The 19715-nt window shown below is 43.0% G+C and overlaps 1 long non-coding RNA gene across 1 annotated transcript in view; it reads right to left on the bottom strand.

Moving 5' to 3' along the window:
- LOC308056665 overlaps window positions 1–19068 on the bottom strand; it is a 383794-nt gene extending 364726 nt beyond the window's left edge. The window contains exon 1 of the long non-coding RNA XR_013924909.1: window positions 818–19068. This is a non-coding gene — a long non-coding RNA (uncharacterized lncRNA). The remainder of the gene's footprint in view (window positions 1–817) is intronic.
- Window positions 19069–19715: the final 647 nt, after the last annotated feature.

The raw sequence follows: 19715 nt of genomic DNA, 5'->3' as shown, positions 1-19715 counted from the left end.
TTGAACCTCATACAGTTGGCATCAGCCCATCAGTGCAGCCTGTCCAGAGCCCTCCGTACACTCTTACTACTCTCAAGTAGATCACTTCTGCCCCTTGTCCAGATTGTTGATCAAGGTATCGAACAGAACTGGCCCCAACACTGAGCCCTGGGGAGCACCACTTGTGACCAGCCACCAAATGGATTTAACTCCACTCAGCACCACTTGCTGGGCTCGGCCATCCAGCCAGCTTTTTACCCAGCAAAGAGTACACCCATCTGAGCCATGAGCAGCCAGTTTCTCCAGGAGAATGCGTGGGAAATGGTGTGAAGGGCTTTACTGAAGTCCAGGTACACAACATCCACAGCCTTTCCCTCAGCCTCTAAGTGGGTCACTTTGTCATAGAAGGCGATCAGGTTAGTCAAGCAGGACCTGGCTTTCACAAAGCCACGCTGGCTGGGCCTGATCACCTGGTTGTCCTGTATGTGCTGTGTGTTGGCACTCAGGATGGTCTGCCCCATAACCTGACCTGGCACTGAGGTCAGGCTGACAGCCCTGCAGTGCCCCAGATCCTCCTCCCTGCCCGCCTTGTAGATGGGTGTCACATTTGCCAACCTCCAGTCCACTGGGACCTCCCTGGTTAGCCACGACTGCTGGCAAATGATGGAAAGTGTTGTGGGGAGCACTTCTGCCAGCTCCCTCCGTACCCTCGGGTGGATCCCATCCAGCCCCACAGACTGGTGTCTGTGTCCAAGTGGTGTAGCAGGTCGCTGACTGTTTCCCCTTGTATTATGGGGGCTTCCTTCTGCTCCCTGTCCCTGTCCTCCAGCTCAGGCACTGGGTACCCCAGCAGCTGGTCTTACTATTGAAGACTGAGGCAAAGCAAGCGTCAAGTACCTCATCCTTTTCCTCATCCTTTGTCACTATGTTTCCCCATGCATCCAGCGAAGGATGGAGATGCTCCTTAGTCCTCCTGTTGTTGCTAACGCCTTTGTAGAAATGTTCTTTGCTGTGTTTTGCAGCAGCAGCCAGATTATGTTGTCGCTGGCCTTTGGCCCTTCTCATTTTCTCCCTGCATAACCTCATGACACCCTTGTAGTCCTCCTGAGTGCCCTGCCCCCTTCTTCCAAAGCTCACAGACTCCTTTTTCCCCCCAAATTCCAGCCAAAGCTCCCTGCTCAGCCAGGTCAGCCTTCTTCGCCACCGGCTTGTCTTTCAGCACATGGGGACAGCCTGCTCCTGTGTCTGTAGGAGCTCCTTCCTGAAGAACGTCCAGTGTTTCTGGACGCCTTTGCCCTTCGGGACTGCCTCCCCAAAAACTCTGTCAACCAGGCTCCTGAACAGGCCAGTCTGCCCTCCAGAAGTCCAAGGCAGCCGTTCTGCTGAACTCCCTCCTTACTTCTCCAAGAATGAAAAACACTATTATTCCATGATCGCTGTGCCCATGGTGGCCTCCAACCATCACATCACCCACAAGTCCTTCTCTGTTTGCCAAGAACAGGTCCAGTGGGGTGCCTTTCCTACTTGGCTCCCTCACCGACTGTGTCAGGAATTTATCTTCCACACACTCCAGGAATTCCTGGACTCTCTGCTGTACTGTGTTTCCAGAAGGCATAAGGTCAATTGTAGTCCCCCATGAGAACAAGGGCTAGCAGTTGTGAGACTTCTCCCATCTGCTTACAGAACATTTTATCTTGCTCTTCATCCTGGTTGGGTGGTCTATAATAGACTCCCACCGTGGTATCTGCCTTGTTGGCTTTCCTCCTGATTCCGAACTCTATCGTCACCACCATCAAGGTCTAGACAGTCAGAACTGTTGGTAACATACAGGGCTTGCCCTCTGCTGAAAGACCAGTGATTAAGAACTTGAGAGTGGTTAAAACAGTAACCAAAGTGCATTGTAGTATTTCTCCTTACATTGAGCCAGATATGTTCCTGTCTTTCCTGCTTGGAGCAGTGTATTGACTGTGGTAATGGGAAGGTTTATAAAATCTTTGCAATTTAAGGAGCAAATACCGTATGCTGTTTAAAACTTTTCACCTGAGACTAATAGGTCTGAATCCAACACCCAGCGAATCTAGTAGAAGTCTTTGCATGGTCTGTAAAGACAGTTTGATCAGGTCACCACAAAGTCAGCATTGCAAAGATGAGTGGTGAGGTTTCCAGGTATGTCCAGAGTGGAGTATGGTTGTGTGTGTTCATATTAAACACAACACTTAAGGTTTCATGCATTGTAGTTCTTTCTCTAGGGACACTAATGAATCAGATAGTATTAACAGTAAAAATGCAGCAAAATGCCATTGGTGTCCTGATCAGGATGCCTCCCATCCTGAAGTCATTGGTTGTTCCTCTGTGGAAACAGAACTGGGGTGAGTGTGTTGGAAGATAAAGTTATTTCTGGTGGGCCCTCTTTGAAGAAGGTCCAATAATTTCATGGTGGTCAGAAACTCACTTTAAAAAACTTTTTACTGTGTTATTTGAATATCTGTAAACTAAAAGTGCCAGGTTCTGCCTCTTTGCTTAAGAAGCTGGTGACCATAGACCCCCCTCTCCTCCCCCAGCAGTCTCTGTCATGAGACTAAGGAAGGAACAACAAAAAGGGATGATGGTAATTTATTTCTTATCAGAGGAAGTCTACTTCATGACTGACTCACAGGAGTAATTATCTGTCAAATTGTCTCTGTGTGCAGGAACAGTCCACATTTCCTTTCCTCATCCTGAATCCATTATGGTTCTTACCAGACTTACAGTAGTTCAAGAGCATTTCTTTGTTATTTGGTGGGTTCTTGATGCTTAGGAAAGGGAATTAATTTTTGGAGTGTGTCTTAAATTCCCAGTACTCTGCAAGGCCCAGTATCTTGAAAAAACTTGCAGGAATAGCATTGCTATACTAGATCAGACCACTGATTATATTCATGCTGGTTTTGATGGAGTCCAACAGCAAGTCGGTAAGTGAAGGGCAAAATCTCCAAAATGCAGATAGGCAGTTGGATCAAACAGTGATGCAAGACAGAACATTTTCTTCCTAATCCATGTGAGCTGTACATATACACAGTAAATACTGAGGTCTGCATACCAGTTTTCTAAAGCTAATTTGGGAACTGCTTCAAAAGAGGAGGGGGAAAATGCAAATTTTTCCCCTCCTATCTTTGAAAAGAGTATTTGACAAAATTTTCCCTAAATTGTAGAGTTTTGAACAAAATTCACTCTACTTTTTGCTTTTAATGTAGCCAAGAGCACTGTTTATAGCCATCGAGGTGTTATTGTTGCAGAAAACCTACAAATGATGTGCAGATGGCTTCCACAAGGGCTGTCCATGGGTGTCATTAAAAACATTACCTTTCTTTCTCTTTAATATCTTGGCATGAAGGTGTCTCCACCTTCCATCAAAGAGCAGTATAGAAAAGAGGACTTCAACATTATCTGGTTCATTTTCATCTTTTTATCTGATTCTTCTTTAAAAAACTCTTGGGCAGGTGATCTGTCATTTATCATTCACCACTTGTAGCTTGCTTTTTTATTTTCTTCCAATATAAGTCATCAAAGAAGGATGTGGGTTAAAACGTAATGTGGAATAACATCATAGATTGCAAGCCAATGTTGCCTGGCTTCCTGCATGACACAAGCAAGAGGGTAGCCTCCAGGAACCTGTGTTCCAGGGCTGCATTTTTCTTCACCCTGTGGCAGTGAATTAGAATAGCTGGTGACAGCAGGCAAAGGTAAAGAGAATTGTCTTTTTTTCCATTGCTCTGCAGAGTGGAATCCAGAAATTTTTCTCTTTGCCCCAGCAGAGCTTTGTACCAGGCATTGTGTGCATTTCAGTAAACAGAAGAAGTATTACCTTCTGAAGGTCATGTGAAATCATTCAAACTTGAGATCATTCCAAGGCATGACATGAATGGAGGTTACATAAGTTGTGCCTTAAGCCACAGAAGGAAATGTGGCCGATCAATCAGCTGTAAGCTGACCTCAGCCCCAGAGCCATGGAAATGACTACGAATAGCCAGATGCTCACCTCTTTATTTAGCAATGTTGAAGTGGAAGTTGCGCAAAGACTGTTTAACAAGCTTTCTTGTACCAGACCTGGTTAGAATGGACTTGTGCCAGAGAGTCGGTGATAGTGGAAGAGAGCAGCAGATGAGACTGTCTTCAAGAAAAAACAATAATTTGAATTAAAATATATTGTATTTTTGTGGTGTCTGAAGACAATCCTCAGGTGCTAATCTCATCTCTACAGTGTAGTTCTGAGGCTAATAGCTGTTGTCTAATTTTACAATGAAGAAACCACATAAAAGGTCTTCCCTCTTTTCCTCTCAGGACTGATTTTGCTAGGTGCAAACATGGAGGACTTTACACTTAAACCAAAAGTGATTTTGGAGGTCTTCCTTTACAAATAAATCACTCTACCCAGAAATTCCCTCAAAGGTGTAATGACTCTGGGAGGTGTTTAAAAAGCAGAAGACATACAAGCTGACCCTTATGTTGTGCTCAAAGGAAGGGAGGCTGTTTAGGACAGAAAGGTAAGAAAGAAAACCTGCATCCAAGAGAAGATCTGGGGAGTTCATTAGCAAGACAGGATGTAACTACCCGAGCTGGAGTCGGGGCATGACACAAGCATTGTTGTTGGTACGCATGTGAAGAATGCAATGGGATCCAAAGGTGCATCTATTTGTCTGTCTGTCTATCTGTCTATCTACATTTCTGTGTGCACTTACTATCTCAGCATGAGCAATGTACCTGGTTGAGAAACAGAAGTAGGGCTGAGAGGAAGGGAAAGACATAAAAAATAGGTCTAACATTTTTCTAATTTTGTTTCCTTTTGTTAGGTGTAGTTCATAAAAAGCGTTACATGCCAGCAGCATGTTTAAAGCGTATGCAAACACGGCATGCCCTTTGCATGTTCTCAGAACAGCTGAGTGCACAAGTGCAGGCTTGCATTTTGCAGATGTACTTTGGTGCTTATAGCTCTCCTTTGTTTTGAATCCCACAGTGGTTCAGACAGCATTTTTAGAAGTCCCCTCAGCATCTTGTTTATGATGGCACCCCAGGAAAGCACCACTATCTTGACACCACTGGGGGGGGGGGGGGGGGGGGGGGGGAAGGTAGGTATTATTTAGAATGCAGAAAGTAATTGGTAGGTCAGATCTGTTGATGTTTCTCCAGCAGCCGAGTTACAGCAGTGAGGGCCTGACCAGAAGTAGCCCTGTTGTGTTAAAGCCAGTGAAGCAGTGCTGATTTACATCAGCTGGGGATCTGCCCACCTCCCTCCAATGGCTGTACACTTAAAAATACCCAAACAAACAACAGAGAGTCTGCTTGAGCCCTGGTGTGCTTTTTCAGACAGTTCATAAATTTATTTTACTGGCTGCCCAACAGAGATCACCCGCTATGCTGAAAGAGCAAAGAAATGAGCTTGAAGACTGTTAAAAAACATGAAGGAAGAGTGGGAGAAAAGGCTAGCCTCTGGCTGACATCCTTGGTAAGGGGCAAATCTGCTGCATACACAGCCGGACGCAGCCATTCTTGCTCACTTCCTTCTCATGTCCATAAATGTCTCTACCTGGCCTGCCAAACTTGCATTCCCCCTGACCAAAGAAAGACATGCTCCTTGCCAGCATCAAAGGAACCAGAGGGAGGAGTGAGTTTGGTTCTCTAGCCAGCCACTAAATGGTTTAGGGCAGATTTTATGATCTGGCTGTCTGGAATAAACTCAGAGTTTTTATATTACTCACATGATATTTCTATGTGAAATGCACATTCCTGATCTTCAGTTCTCTCTTACTAAGTTAGTCATTCCCTCAGAAGTGGATAGCAACCAAGACCTTCCCTTTGGTCCACGCTGCCTTTACCTGTTCATGGGCAGGTTTCCAGATGACAACTAGAGAACATTGAAAAATATACCTTGAAATATACCTTGGAGAAAATTACTTACATAGATATAATTTCATTAGGTTTTGGTTGTTCTCCGTGAATAAAATGAAGTTGTTAAGCAAACAACAAAATCTGCCAGCTCAGAGATCTCAGCACAGCAGCTGAATTAAAGTTGATCAAAATTATGGTGAATTAGGAGATGAGATGCATCCTGCAGGGAAAGACCTGTCCAGGTGTCACCCCAGGCCAGGTTAAAGAGAAGAGTATTTTTACACAGTACCAAGGACATGTGAGCTCATAAGATCTCTTGGTTTTCAGCTTGACAGGGAAACTGCAGGAACATTCCAATGCATGTTGGAATACATGTTTACATGGTTACAGTGTACTAAGAAATGAGCCCCTGGCTATCGCAACCCATTTGAAGTTTGCCACTGCAGCCAGTGAAGAGAGCTGTGCACCTGCCCAGTGTGCAGATGCATGTTCAACACACCTTTTGGAGGCATATTTTTGGAGTGAACATTACTATAGCAGGTAATGTTGCATCAACTTGCAAGAGGGGAGCTTGGTTTTAAAGTATGCCTGGGGCAAATGTGCATGAGGCTGACCCTTCCTTCTCTCTGCCACCTTATTCTACATTGCTGAAAAAGAAGGTGTTGTGAAGATGACCATTTTTTGGTAGTTCTTGATCAAGGCAAGGAGAGTACAACTTCACCTGTGGAACCAAATCAAAAGTTGGCAACATACTGACATTGGTGGAGCTGGCTCTGCCAATAGCACAGGGCACATCTGCTGCTGATATGTATTTTTAGGTTTTCTGTGATCTTTATCTTCACAGAGTGCATTAGAAGTTATAGAGAAGGTGAGGTGCAGGTGCTTGTAAATGAAGGCCAGATGTGTCTTGTTATGACCTACAGTCCCATTGCTTCAGAAAAAATTGAGCCTGTTCTGGTCACAAAAAATCAGATAGAATGATTTTAAGGGCTGTGAATTGCCTGTGCTTTTATTTCAGAGGCATTAATGGAAGCCTATTTTTGCAACTAATGCTAGAAAGCAGGTTGTCTGTTTTTATGGCAGAACATATTTTTGTCGAATTGTGCTTTTTTGTGTGTTGCAATGAGCTTGATCTCTCTGCTTCTAGAGTGTGTGAATCATTATATTTATCACTAATCTGTGCTGAAGTTGAACATAATTTCTTTATTTTCCCCTGTTCTCAGTTCTGCTGGAGCTATGCTTGGCCTGAACTGCAGCTCAGCTTCCAAGCCTCACGCCTCATAAAAGAAGAGGAACCTTAAATAAGGGTTCAGATATGAATGTGCTCCTCTGCTCTTGCCCATCCCATTTTCCCTCATGAAAAAACACCTTTGGAGCTTACTGTCAGTTTATGTCTGTGATATTTGGCTGCAATTAACATTTTGGGATAGAAGTGTCTTACAGCTTAAAAAAATGAGGCCTTTCTCTACTGCACCATTACATCTTGGAGATCGTTCCTCCAGGCTTTCTTATTTGTAACAGTCAGTCCTGGACTGGATGGATCATTGCAGGAATGAAAGCAGAGTTTAACACCATTAAAGTTGTTTTCTCCTTGCCAAGATTCTTCACAAAAGGTCTTGTTACTGTCAGTGGCTCTGGTGGTATCATGTCAGGGACTAGCAAGACTGTAGTTCTGGCAGTTTCATGTCACTGCACTCTGTACTAGCTCTTGATGAGTCTCTGTATCATCCATTGGCATTTACCTTATTATCCTGCCCATATTCCGCCTTGCTGTCTTTTTATGGGACATCAGCCCCAGGTCTCTTGTCTTGCATTTCTGTCTCTCTGCAGGTTTGTTGCTGGCTGATACCAGTGCAGAAGTAGTAATTGACCTATAGTAATTGACAGCTGAAAAAATGGTCTGATGGGAACCTTGTGAAGTTCAGCAAAGGCAAATGCAACCCCCTGTGCCATGGGTGGGACAGATGCACACACTGGGCCAGGCTGGATATAAAGAAAGCTGTGTGGACAGGAAGGACCAGCAGCTGAGGTCTCCTAGGAGGTGCACTAGGAGTGCAGGATGTGGGGACACAGCTTGTAAAAGGGGATGCTGCATTGTGGCAAAGGGGGCATATTGGTCCGTGGGATGGTGGCCTGACCCAGGGACAGGTTGCCCAGAGAGGCCAGGGGATAGCAATCCTGGGTTAGTGTTTGCTCCTGCTAGACCTTGCTTTGTGTGGGGTGGATCGCTGACTGCCTGAGGTCCAGTCTGACCCACTTGGTGACTATTGGCTGAAGTGCACGCAGAGCTTATGGGAGGCACCACTGGCTATTTCTGCAATTTTTGACCCCAGAGACTTCCCCCGCCCTGATTTATTTTTCTTGAAATAAAATATCTTGTAATAGTTTTCAGTCAGAAACCTTCAACTTAATGATGCTTTCCTTGAGTACAAAAGCAGTGGGAGAATCATATTTTTAAAGGAATCTCCACTTGAGATAGGATGATATGCTTGCATGCTTGTGAAATGTAGTTGCTCAACATTCCTTCATTTTGTGCTGCCAGCTGCCAGCCCTGTGGTGATCTTGTGCTCATGCGGTTTCCTGGTGGCTTCCCTGAGACTCCACCGGCACGCACAGCATTGACTGCCATGAAGCTTAGCTGACCATGAGATCATAGTTGGGATAATTTTATAGCCCATGGATAGTTTGAAAGATGGATTCCTGCTTGTGAGAAAGGCTATTCCAGTGTCCAAGGTGCATCCTTTGTATTAATTGACAGGTAAAGAAATGGAAAGGTTTCTTCACACCCTCCTTGCTGCTGATTTCTTTCAACTAAGCTATTTTATTTTTCTTTCTGAGGGACAGAGAGAAGATGCTGTATCTTTTGTTTCAGTGCCTTAGGGTTAGAACTTCATCTTTGGCTGTCTTCAGGTTGCTACATCAAAGTAGGCAGTAAGAAATTAAAACCACCAGGATAACATAATGAAAAAGAACAAGCCATTTAGCGGGGGTGGGGGGGAAGGAAAAAAAAATCAATATTTTGTCTTTTAGGTCCCCAGTGAGAAATACTTGTGTAGAAAAGGCATGGGGGAAAACATGAACAACGGGCTTCTCCTACCATAATTGCAAGTACAGCCAAGTATGTCAAGCGTGCATTTGAGAGACAGTGGTAAGGACTGCTTTGTAAACAGGAGCAGAGCTGGTGAAACAGGACAATAGGTAAGGGTCATTCTGTAGTAATACCTAGCTTGAAGAAACCTTATCTGAGGAAAAGAACCAGTATAGCTCTGCAGTTATAATTCTAGATCAGGATATTTTTGTTTTATCTCCTGCTGGATGTCCTTGCCGCATTTTCTATTAAGCTTGATTGTGTAAGTGAGTTGCATGTTTTGGACACACTTCCAGGTTTGGGAAAAATAGGTGGAGAAATGGCTGATGTGTGGATTTCACTCAGATGAAGTCAAAAGCAGCTGCTGGATTTCTGAGCTGCTGCAACTAGACCTGCCCTAAAGCAGGTTTTGGGGGCACAAGAGGGTGCTGAAGTCTAACTGGGCTTCATGTGGGCCACTGTCCACAGAGTACTTAGTCTCCAGAGGCAGAATAGCAGGCCTTTTTTGAAACATCCTATGTTTGGATTAAGGATGTCTTTCTCTTCTTTATTGACATTGTGGAGTGAAGGGTAACTGCTTTACAAGTCAAAACAAATTAAAACTACAATATTAGGAATATTGCCTCTGAGTGTTAAAACTGTATAATACACACCGGGCAGCAAGTTGTTTAATATACAGGAAAAAGGTGCACAGGTTAAAGAATATTCTGATAAGTTAGATATATTCAAGTCAGCAGGGCCTGATGAAATTCACCCTGGAGTACTTCAGGAACTAGCTGAAGTGATCTCTGAACTATTAGCAATTATCTCTGAGAGCTCATGGAGGATGGGTGAGGTCCCAGAGGATGGGAGAAAGGCAAACACAGTACCTATCTTTAAGAAGGGGAAATAGGAAGACCCAGGGAATTATAGGCCAGTCAGCTTGACACTGATACTAAGAAAAATGCAGGAGCAAATTATTGAACAATCAATTTGTAAACACCTAGAGGAAAATAAGGTGATAAGAAACAGCCAGCATGGGTTTGTCAAGAACAAATCACATCAAAGCAATCTCATTTCCTTCTTTGACAGGGTAACTGGCCCAGTGGATAAGGAAGAAGCAGCAGATGTGATAGATCTTGACTTTAGCGAGGCTTTTGACACACATCCACATGACATTTTCATAAGTAAACAGGAGAAATATGGTTTAGATGAAGTTATTATGTGATGGGTGCAAAACTGCTTGAAAAATTGGGCTTATTGGTAAAGCAGTTATCAATGGTTTGTTGTCAAACTGGGAAAACATATCAAATAAGATACCACAGAGTCTGTCTTAGGTCCCGCATTATTCAATATTTTCAGCTTTGATGATGGAATATGCAGAAAACTTTTAAAAATTGCATATGATACTTAACTATGAGGGACTGCAAACACTTTAGAGAACAAGATTTGAATACAGAATGAGCTTGATAAATTGAAGAAAGGGTCTGAAATCAATAGGATAAAATTCAATAAAGACAAGTGCAAAGTATCACTTTTGAGGAACAAAAAAATCAAATACACAAGTATTAAATGGGAAACAACCAGTTTGGGAGCAGTTTTCAGAAAAAGGTCTTAGCACAGAGCATAAACAAAATTAAATTCAGAAATGTGAAGATGTGTGAAGAGTAAATTCAATGATGGTATGAATTATTAGTAATATTGTGAATATGGGAAGTAACTATTTTGTTCTGCCCTAGGTAGTGGGGCCTGACCACTACGTCTGTGTCCAATGATGGCACATTTTGAAGCACAGACAATTTGGAAATCATTCCCTTCTTAAAAGAGAAAGAAGTAAGCTCAGAAAACATCTTCTATAAGGAAAAGCTGAATTAATTGAGTTCTTTTTTCTAGGAAAGAGACATAATAACATCTTTTAATAACATTTTTGTGTACTTTATGTGCATTAAGAAAAGGACACTTACCTGCTCTCCCTGTCTAAAATGGTGTAAAAAGAAATGGATGGAGTAAGCTGATGCAAGAGATACTTAGGTAAGACAGAATTCAGATAGATGCTCTGGCTATGGGGATAGTACAGAACTGGAACAAGGTTTCTTAAGCATATTCTAGAACCCTTGTTTCAAATCCTGAAAATGAGTTAGACAGACATCTGTCAGCGATGTGAAACAGATGTCCTCTTGAGAGTGCTTCTACTTTTACATTTCTACACTAATTCATACACCTCAGTCAAGAGAAAAACTCACATGAACAAGATAAGCAAGAATTGCATACATATGCATGCAGACATACATTTCCCCCCAAACTCCCACCCTTCTCCTGAAACCCCCTTTTAAAATTTATGTACACTTATCATACACTCCTCTACTCTTCTTTTCACCTGTCTTTCCCTTGAAAGAGCAGGAAGAGTCACTAGTTATTCCGTACTTAATATGAAAGATTATGGAGCTAGACAAGGTTGCCTTCTATACAAACATGAAATCCAGAGTATTGGTTTTTCTGAGCTGGCCCTACAACCATGCAAAAGCAAGACCCAAAGCCATAAAAAAGCCTTTTGAAACTATCTGCTCTAAGTTGCTGTAAGAAATGCTTTGTTCTTTTCTCTTTGTATTTTTGATGAAGCTACACAGTCAGAGAATGAAGCTTTATAAATATGCCTGCTCTTTTTTAATGATAAACACGGGACAAACAGGATGGTACTTTTATGAGGTTTTATTGTCATGATTTTGAACTGGTGTGTTATTTATGAGACTGTGCTAGAAAGAATGCAGCAAACTCTCAGTATCTTCTACTTATGTTTTCTGTGCAAGCCACATGCATCTCAAAACATAGCATTGAAAATATATAGTGAGAAGTGGGAGATGCTTTTAGGGCTATAAGTCCAGAAATCTTAGTCATCAGGTGTTGTTTTGTGTGAAGACTATGATAAGAAAAAACATTGCTTTAAATTACTAATCTAAACTTTCTAACTGATATTTAAGTGCAGGATTTACACACTGCATTGCAGGGGATGCTACCTCATACTGACAGTCAAATAGCAGTGTCTTCTCGCCCTTGATGTGCTTGCCTTTGTGATGATATCTACATAAACCAAATTCGGGATAGCCTTTTTCAAAGGCTACGAGACCATGCTTACAAGTAAAGAATTGCTTGTCTTGCTGAGAAACTGGGATTCTTCCTTTTGCATCTTGGTGAAAACCTTTCTGGTACAGGTTCCAAGGACATTAAATTTTGCATGGTTGCTGGTAGGTTGAATGTATTTGTTTCCAGATTTGGGGCTTAGGCTTCCTCACAAATCTGGGGACCTAGGAAAAGAGAACTACCTGTATGGAGAAGGAACATTTTGCAGGTAAACTGGGTGGTAGGTCATCGTGTTTGAACAGTTCTCAGTTCCTTGGGAGCTGTGTTGTCCAGGCTGTGTTGTAAATGTTCCTGTGCATTCAAAGGCAACCAAGTTAGCTTGAGCCAGGTTCATGCATAGTTCTAAGGCTGCATTCATTTGGTGCTGTGCTTCATGAATGTCTACATGCCAAGGTTACTTGTGTTACTGACCTTCCTTTTCTCTGTGTTGCTCTGGCCCTGACCTTATTCACGGTTTTAGCATACGTGCTTTAGCATTACCCGAGTTTTAATAGCCTCCTATTACCCCTTTGAAACTGAGGGTTTGTCAAAACTGAGACCCCCAGTCTCTACTACAGTGCCAGCAAGATTTTACGCACCAGTTAAGTCTCAGTTAAAGACTATTTTGAGACTTTATTGATGCTATGTAGAAAAATAAACTTGCATTTAGTGACCCCAAGTAGTATACTTGGGCTGGTAGGAAGATATACCACTGCTCACATTTATAATGAGGTCTACAGTACATAGCTTTTAAGAGGGATTTTGGGGGTAAAAGGTTTTGGGAGGTCACTGGTAACACTGTCATTAACTTGCCAGTGAGGAGGTAGGACCATATTTAGAGCCACTTTCACCCCAGCTTTCTGTAATCTAATAGGTTTTAAACTTTCATTAGCTACCACAAATGAAAGATTTGTGGTAGTATGGAACCAAGAATGTTCTCCTTATCTCTTGCAAAAGGTATTATTAAAGATAAAGTAAAATAAAACTTCCTGAATCTAAATATAGGCTACACTAAATTGGCAGATTTCAGTAAGCATGCCTGCTTAGTAATGGAGACAATGCTGAGTGAACTTTACAGAAGAGGAAAAAAACTAACTAAATAAAAAATCTTTTCTGAAATGCTGCCAAAAATTAATGCATTTTTCCCCCTTTATGAAATAAGGTTGTCCTTGCTTTCCATCTCAACCAGCTAGAGACATCTCCTTGGAAGACATTTTCCCCTACCTGGGGATGATAAATATATCAACCATAGAAGTTGTGTCATGACAGAAAGGAAACCCCTGCCACAGTCCAAGACTAGTTCAATTGCTGATAAGATTTCTATATGTTATAGAATTAAAGATGGATTCACAGACTAAATTAGGTAGGAAAGAGTAACCTCTAGGAAATCATCTGGTCAGATGCTCTTCACAAAGCAGATCCAGCATAGGGACCCCGCATCATAGATATTGCACACCTTAAATTGTAGGGGAGATGTTGGCTAAGATCAAAGGTCTCTTCTTACCTCTAGCATTAGCCAGGAGAGGTTAGGTCCATTTCTGAAGTCTCTGAATTGATCTCACTGAGGCTTGCGTTTCCCATCTATCTTCCCTCACCCCAAGCCTTCACGCTGAGTTCTGTGTTATGCCAAAGGGGAGCACACAGGAAAGCCTGGATGAGCACAGGCACCCTGCAATTGGGACACGTGTGGCACTGACCATTTCCAATGCCTTTCGCATTTCCTTCTCGAAGGCCTGAAAGTCCAGATGATATCTCCCGTATCTGTATATATCCTGTATATATACATATGTGTATAAATCCTGTATAGATTTCTGGGGCTTTCATGGTGGACCCAATCACTGCAACACAAAGAAGGGGAGACACTCATCCAGATACTGCAAGGCTGTGCTTGAAAAAAGGCACTACCAGTGTGCATGCAGCAGCCCAGTTTGTGGCTTGCTTTCTTGCCAGTATGGCTTAACTTCAGTACATCCACTGAAGTGACTGTATCAGTAAGAGCAGACTTTGATGAGAGATACAGCCCACCTGCGAGAAATATATATATACACACATACGCTATCATGGTGATATATTTTAATGAGAGCTTCATCACGACCAGCTGGTGTTATCCGAAATAAATTACATTAATAACGTGGTTGAATTTTCAGTATAAGACCAAATAATGAGAATTGTAGAGCTGCAACATAATGTGGAGTCAACAGCTTAGTGGGCTGAAAATACCACCTTAGGCAAGTCTCTGAATCTGCCTGCTACATCACCCTCCTTCTGCAAAATAAGGTTTAATTCTCCTTCCCCCATACCCTGCAATGTTGCAAGGGTGTAGTCCTCTGGCACCGAGGAGAAAAGCTAAGATATCTGACAGCAAGGTCTGTATTAACACTTCAGGTAGCACTTCTATTTAGGGGCCAGCAGGCTGACAGCTCCTTGCTATATAATACTTCTGTTCTCTGTCTCTGTTTTGGTTTGTGCTGGATTCTACTTGTGCTGCATCACGGTGCATGGGGGAGGTGCTAGAAGTCAGTGCTCCTCTCTTCCTGCTGGCCTGCAGTGGTGGAGGGGGAGAGGCAGGCTATGGTTCCATTGGGCTGGAGGGAACAGGGCTCAAGAGCTCCAGTGAAGTACTCAGACAGAGATCTGCATCATGCTCGCGGTGTTGCCAAACTCCATGGAGGAAAGGCTGCATTTCTGGGAATGTAAAGCACAGGATACTTCCTGCAGGATTACAAGAAGGCAAGCCTGCTGTAACTGCATAGCAGTGCTGCACACTTCTCACCCAATGTCAAAGTGAATCTCCATCAGGATGGAAAGATTTCACCACTTTACTTGTTAAGTACTCTCATTACATGTACTTAGGGTGTGCTAGACCTTGTCCCTTGCTTCTCTATGACTTCTGCCTGTCAGCTCTAAGAAAGAAGGTCAGCATGGAATCAGGAAATGAGTAACGGATATGAATTGATCCAAGCAGTTTCTCTACATGGGCCATGTTTCAGGCTAAGTATATGCAAAGATTCAAGAAAATTGTAAAGTAATAAGAGAGTAGTAGGAAAGTAACATCAGAGATATACAAGAAATCGAAACAGTAGAGGGGAGACCATATTGCTCTCTGCAACTACCTGAGAGGAGGCTGTGGGCAGGTGGGGTCAGTCTCTTCTCCCAGATAACATGTGACAGGAAAAGAGGAAACAGCCTCAAGTTGCACCAGGGGAGGTTTAGATTGGATATTGGGAAAAATGCCTTCACCAAAAGGGTTGTCAAGCATTGGAAGAGGCTGCCCAGGGAAGTGGTTGAGTCACCATCCCTGGAGGCATTTAAAAGACACTTAGATGTGGCAGTTAAGGACATGGTTTAGTGTTGGACTTGGCAGTGTTAGGTTAATGGTTGGGCTCTATGATCTTAAAGGTCTTTTCAAACCTATACGATTCTATGATTCTATGATTCTATGATTCTATGATTCTATGATTCTATGATTCTATGACCGGTGCTTCTTTTTTCTTTCTGGTCCCCAATGTAGGCAGCCATCCTTGCCAGCCTCCCTTTCTGCCTAAGAACTCAGATCCCTCCACAGGAATACATGATTAATGGCACATGTGTTTCCAAGTGTGTGCACAGAGACACAGATGCATATGCAGGAGATTCTTGGTAAGTACCTCTTTCTAAGTGGAGAGTTTCTCCATACATATTGTTTTATCCATGACTTAGCTTTTCCCCTCAGTGTTATATCACTCTTGTCTGCCTTGTCACTTAACTGTGTGAATGTTTTCTTTACTTTCTAAATCATGATTAATTAAAGGATTTCTGTTTCCTCACAATACCTTTTTTTTTTTTTTTCTGAGGATAATTTTAACTTAATAAGGAATGTGAGCATATAAATATAAAATGTCTGTTGTGTGTTTTTCTTGCAATAAATCTGATCATTCTTTCTACTGCTGCTCAGTATATCCCCCCCAAGGTATGCTGAATTTGATCAGATCACTACATCACTGGAATCTTGAGCGTCACTCATTTGTGTGCTAATTATTCTTAATCTGGGTCTCTTTAAAAAGGTCGTCAATTAGACTTTATTGAATTGTCAACATTCATAGCAGCAAAGGGAATTCGGTAGCTGGTGTAATGATGTCACAGATGGCTAAATATCCTGTAGTCTGAAGGGGAAAATGAATTAAATATAGGTTCAAGTTACAGAATGTGGTGTGAAAATGTGGGAGCCAGGCTTTTTGCAGAGGAAACCACTGTTCACAGTTGATTGAAGCTGACTCTAAAGACCTCTTTTATGGCACCCTTTGGGAAGAGCTATGAATAAGTGACCCTTTCTCATCTAATTCCCAAAGTTCACCTTGAAATAGGTCTCTAGATGGTGCAGGTCTTCTGCCTTCTTAAGAACATCTCAAATCTACCTTGCTGCTGTTTATTTTAATTTTCTGTAGATTCAGGACCACTGCTTTCTGCAGTAAATTCATTACTGAAGGCCACCATGTGACATGCCTTGTGTCTTCCACTCTTTTTACCCTTTATGTATGTTACCAAGCAGTGATAATGATAGGTGACCTCCCCTACAGCATTTAGGGCTGGATATCATGGGCTGGCCAAGAAGGTGAAAGCTTGCAGCGTGAGTTATTTGATACACAGTATTTTTAAACCTTAACCTTATCTCAGCCAGGAATTTTACAGGTATGTTGAGGACCTTGGGTAAATTAATAGGCACCTTCTAAGTCAGTTTTTCCATGAATTTACTGTGCAGAACTGCGGGCAGTGTGTCACAAGGAAGAATATGCAAGTGATTTTGTGTTTTCCAAGTGAATTGGTCTAAGACAAATTTTGAATGAAGAATGTTGCAACCAGAAATCTGGCAATCAATACTTTGTTTCAACATCATATGTACCTGAAATTGTACTTAGCTATGCATGAGCACACTAATGGTCAAAAATGTAAATAAAGGTTTTTTAAAGTTTTTGGTAGTGAGTTTCTTGTGTTATTTGATCTCATTTATTATTGGATAAGTAATTGCCATTGAACATTTAGCTCGCATGCTTGTAATTCTTATCCACTTAAGTGACAGAAATTCATGTCCCTATTATTTGTAATATTATACACTTAGAGAGTGTTGAGAAAAGTCATAGAATGAAGTTACTGTTATTCTTCTGATGAGAAAACAGGGCAAAATGACCAGCCTGTGATGCGTGTACCTTACAGAACTCATTAATGCATGCAATTTAGTTAGTCCTGAAGTAAGGATTCTTTAGGTCATTTTTGCTGTGTGTGAAGACAAGGCAAAGCTAATTTTGAAAGGTTACCAGCTTTTAAAAAGTATATTCAAAGCTTTGAGAGCTGACAAATTCAAATGAAGGGGAGGGGTTGTTGTTACTGTGCTTTTTTATTATTTTTCTCCTTCTCACTGAAATAAAATCTGTCCAGGATTGGAGAGAAAGAGCCAGAAGCTATCTTCAGAAAAGATATAAAGTTTCCAAATGAGGAAACTAAGCTAGCAGAGAACAGCACGCAGTACTTCTATTAACTGTTGGTGGCTCTGTTAGCAGGAACAAAGAAGCAGCAGTGATATTAGTAACCTGTTCAGATGAAACTTCAAGGGTCTCTTCAGCAGTGTGTCAATTAAATTGGTGTCTGATTAGTCTTTTGGTAAATCACGCTGGCACAGAAGTCGTTGGTTTAACTTAGCATTTAATATAAAAGAAGTTTTCTTGAAAGTGCAGTGAAGAAAAAGCTCGTGGTAGCGAAGTGGAAGGTGGTGAATGTCAGCATGTAGACACAGAGCAGAGTGTAAAAATGCTTGAAGATTGAAGTAAACAGGTACAGCGGGCTGTGTTTTTGAAGCCAGGGTATAATGTTCCTTCAGTCTTGGTATGAGATGAAAATAACTGAAGAAAGGGGGCCAGGCATAGCTGTGAACAGCCCTGTGAGGCTTGTAAGGGGGCATCTATGAGACTCAATGCTGTGTCTCAGTGTGGTCCCTGGAGCAAACAGGGGAGTATTCACAGTCCGTTTGCTCTGGTGCTTCTGAACTCAGTGGCAAGAGCTGACCTTGTAGTTGCCATTCTGGCAAGAAAAAGGAGGATTCCCGCTATATCACTCTCACCAGAAAAGCCTGGTGTGCCTGAATTCAACCCCTCTAACAAAGCTGTAAATTGAGAATGGCACACTGCTGTTTCCCTAGGAACGAAGTATCTAAGACTTGAGAGGTACTGGTAGTAACAGGATGCCCTGCTGCGGTCTGCTGTCTGGCTCTGTGCATGGTATATGGTGCCATCACTGTCCTACACACACGCGCTTGCAAAGAGCAGGAAAGAGTGTGTCAATCCATGGCACGTCCTTTGGCTGTCACTGCACATAGGAAGGTACCATCTTTGTCTTTCAGGTACAACATGAACTTTTCAGGAATGTCTTGTGGGGAATTACTTGTGGGGAATTGTCTAAACCTTATTTTACATGGAGGAGTTTCAACTGCTTTTAAGGCATCCCAGGTAGACAAGAACCCAGCAGTGGGACCCAACTCAGTGGGAGCTCAGCAACATCTTTTGTATCAGTAAAGTGAGTCACTGTTGACATTTAAACTGGTGGAAAGTAACATTACTGGCATCTGTGGTTGAACAGGTAAACTTGGCATGGATTGTTGTCTGTCCATCTATTCATACTTATGATCTGTTCATCATGGCAGAGCTCTGGCAGAGCTCAGAGTGTTGTGATCAGCAGTGCAGAATCCAGCTGGAGGCCTGTAGCTCATGGTTTTCCCCATGGATCAGTGCTGGGTGCAGTCCTGTTCAACTTACTCACCAGTGACCTGGATGAAGGGACTGAGTGTACCCTCAGCAAGTTTGCTGGTGACACAAACTGGGAGCAGTGGCTGACACACCAGAAAGCTGCGCTGCCGTTCAGCGAGACCTGGACAGGCCAGAGAGCTGGGTGGAGAGGGACCTCATGCTATTCTATAAAGGCGAGCGTAGGGTCCTGTACCGGGGGAGGGACAGCCCCACACACCGGTACAGGCTGGGGGTGACCTGGTGGAAGGCAGCTCTGCGGGGAAGGACCTGGAAGTGCTGGTGGCAGCAAGTTGCCCATGAGGCAGCAGTGTGCCCTGGTGGCCAAGAAGGCCAGTGGGATCCTGGGGGGCATTAGGTTGTCCTCCCCCTCTACTCTGCCTGGTGAGGCCACATCTGGAGTGCTATGCCCAGTGCTGGGCTCCCCAGTTGGAGAGAGACAGAGAACTACTGGAGAGGGCCCAGCGAAGCGCTATGAAGATGATGAGGGGATGGAGCATCTCCCTTGTGAGGAAAGGCTGAGAGAGCTGGGCCTGTGTAGCCTGGAGAAGGGAAGACCGAGGGGGGATCTTATCAATGTCTACAGATATCTTAAGGGTGGATGTCAAGAGGATGAGACCAGGCTCTTTTCAGTGGTGCTCAGCAACAGGACAAGGGGCAATAGGCACAAACTGAAACACAAGAAGTTCCTCTGAATAAGGAAACACTGCTTTACTCTGAGGGTGACAGAGCCCTGGAACAGGCTGCCCAGAGATGATGTGGAGTCTGCTCCTCTGGAGGTATCCAAAACCCACCTGGATCCAATCCTGTGCAACCTGCTCTCAGTGAACCTGCTTTAGCAGGGGGTTGGACTAGATGATCTCCTGAGGTCCCTTCAAATCTTGACCATTCTGTGAATCATCATACTTGCTGGCACGTAG

The sequence above is a fragment of the Falco punctatus genome (genome assembly GCF_963210335.1).
Source record: "Falco punctatus genome assembly, chromosome: Z".
Taxonomy (NCBI): Eukaryota; Metazoa; Chordata; class Aves; order Falconiformes; family Falconidae; genus Falco; species Falco punctatus.
The sequence above is the reverse complement of the archived record's forward strand: the minus strand, read 5'-3'. Positions and strand labels throughout refer to the sequence as shown.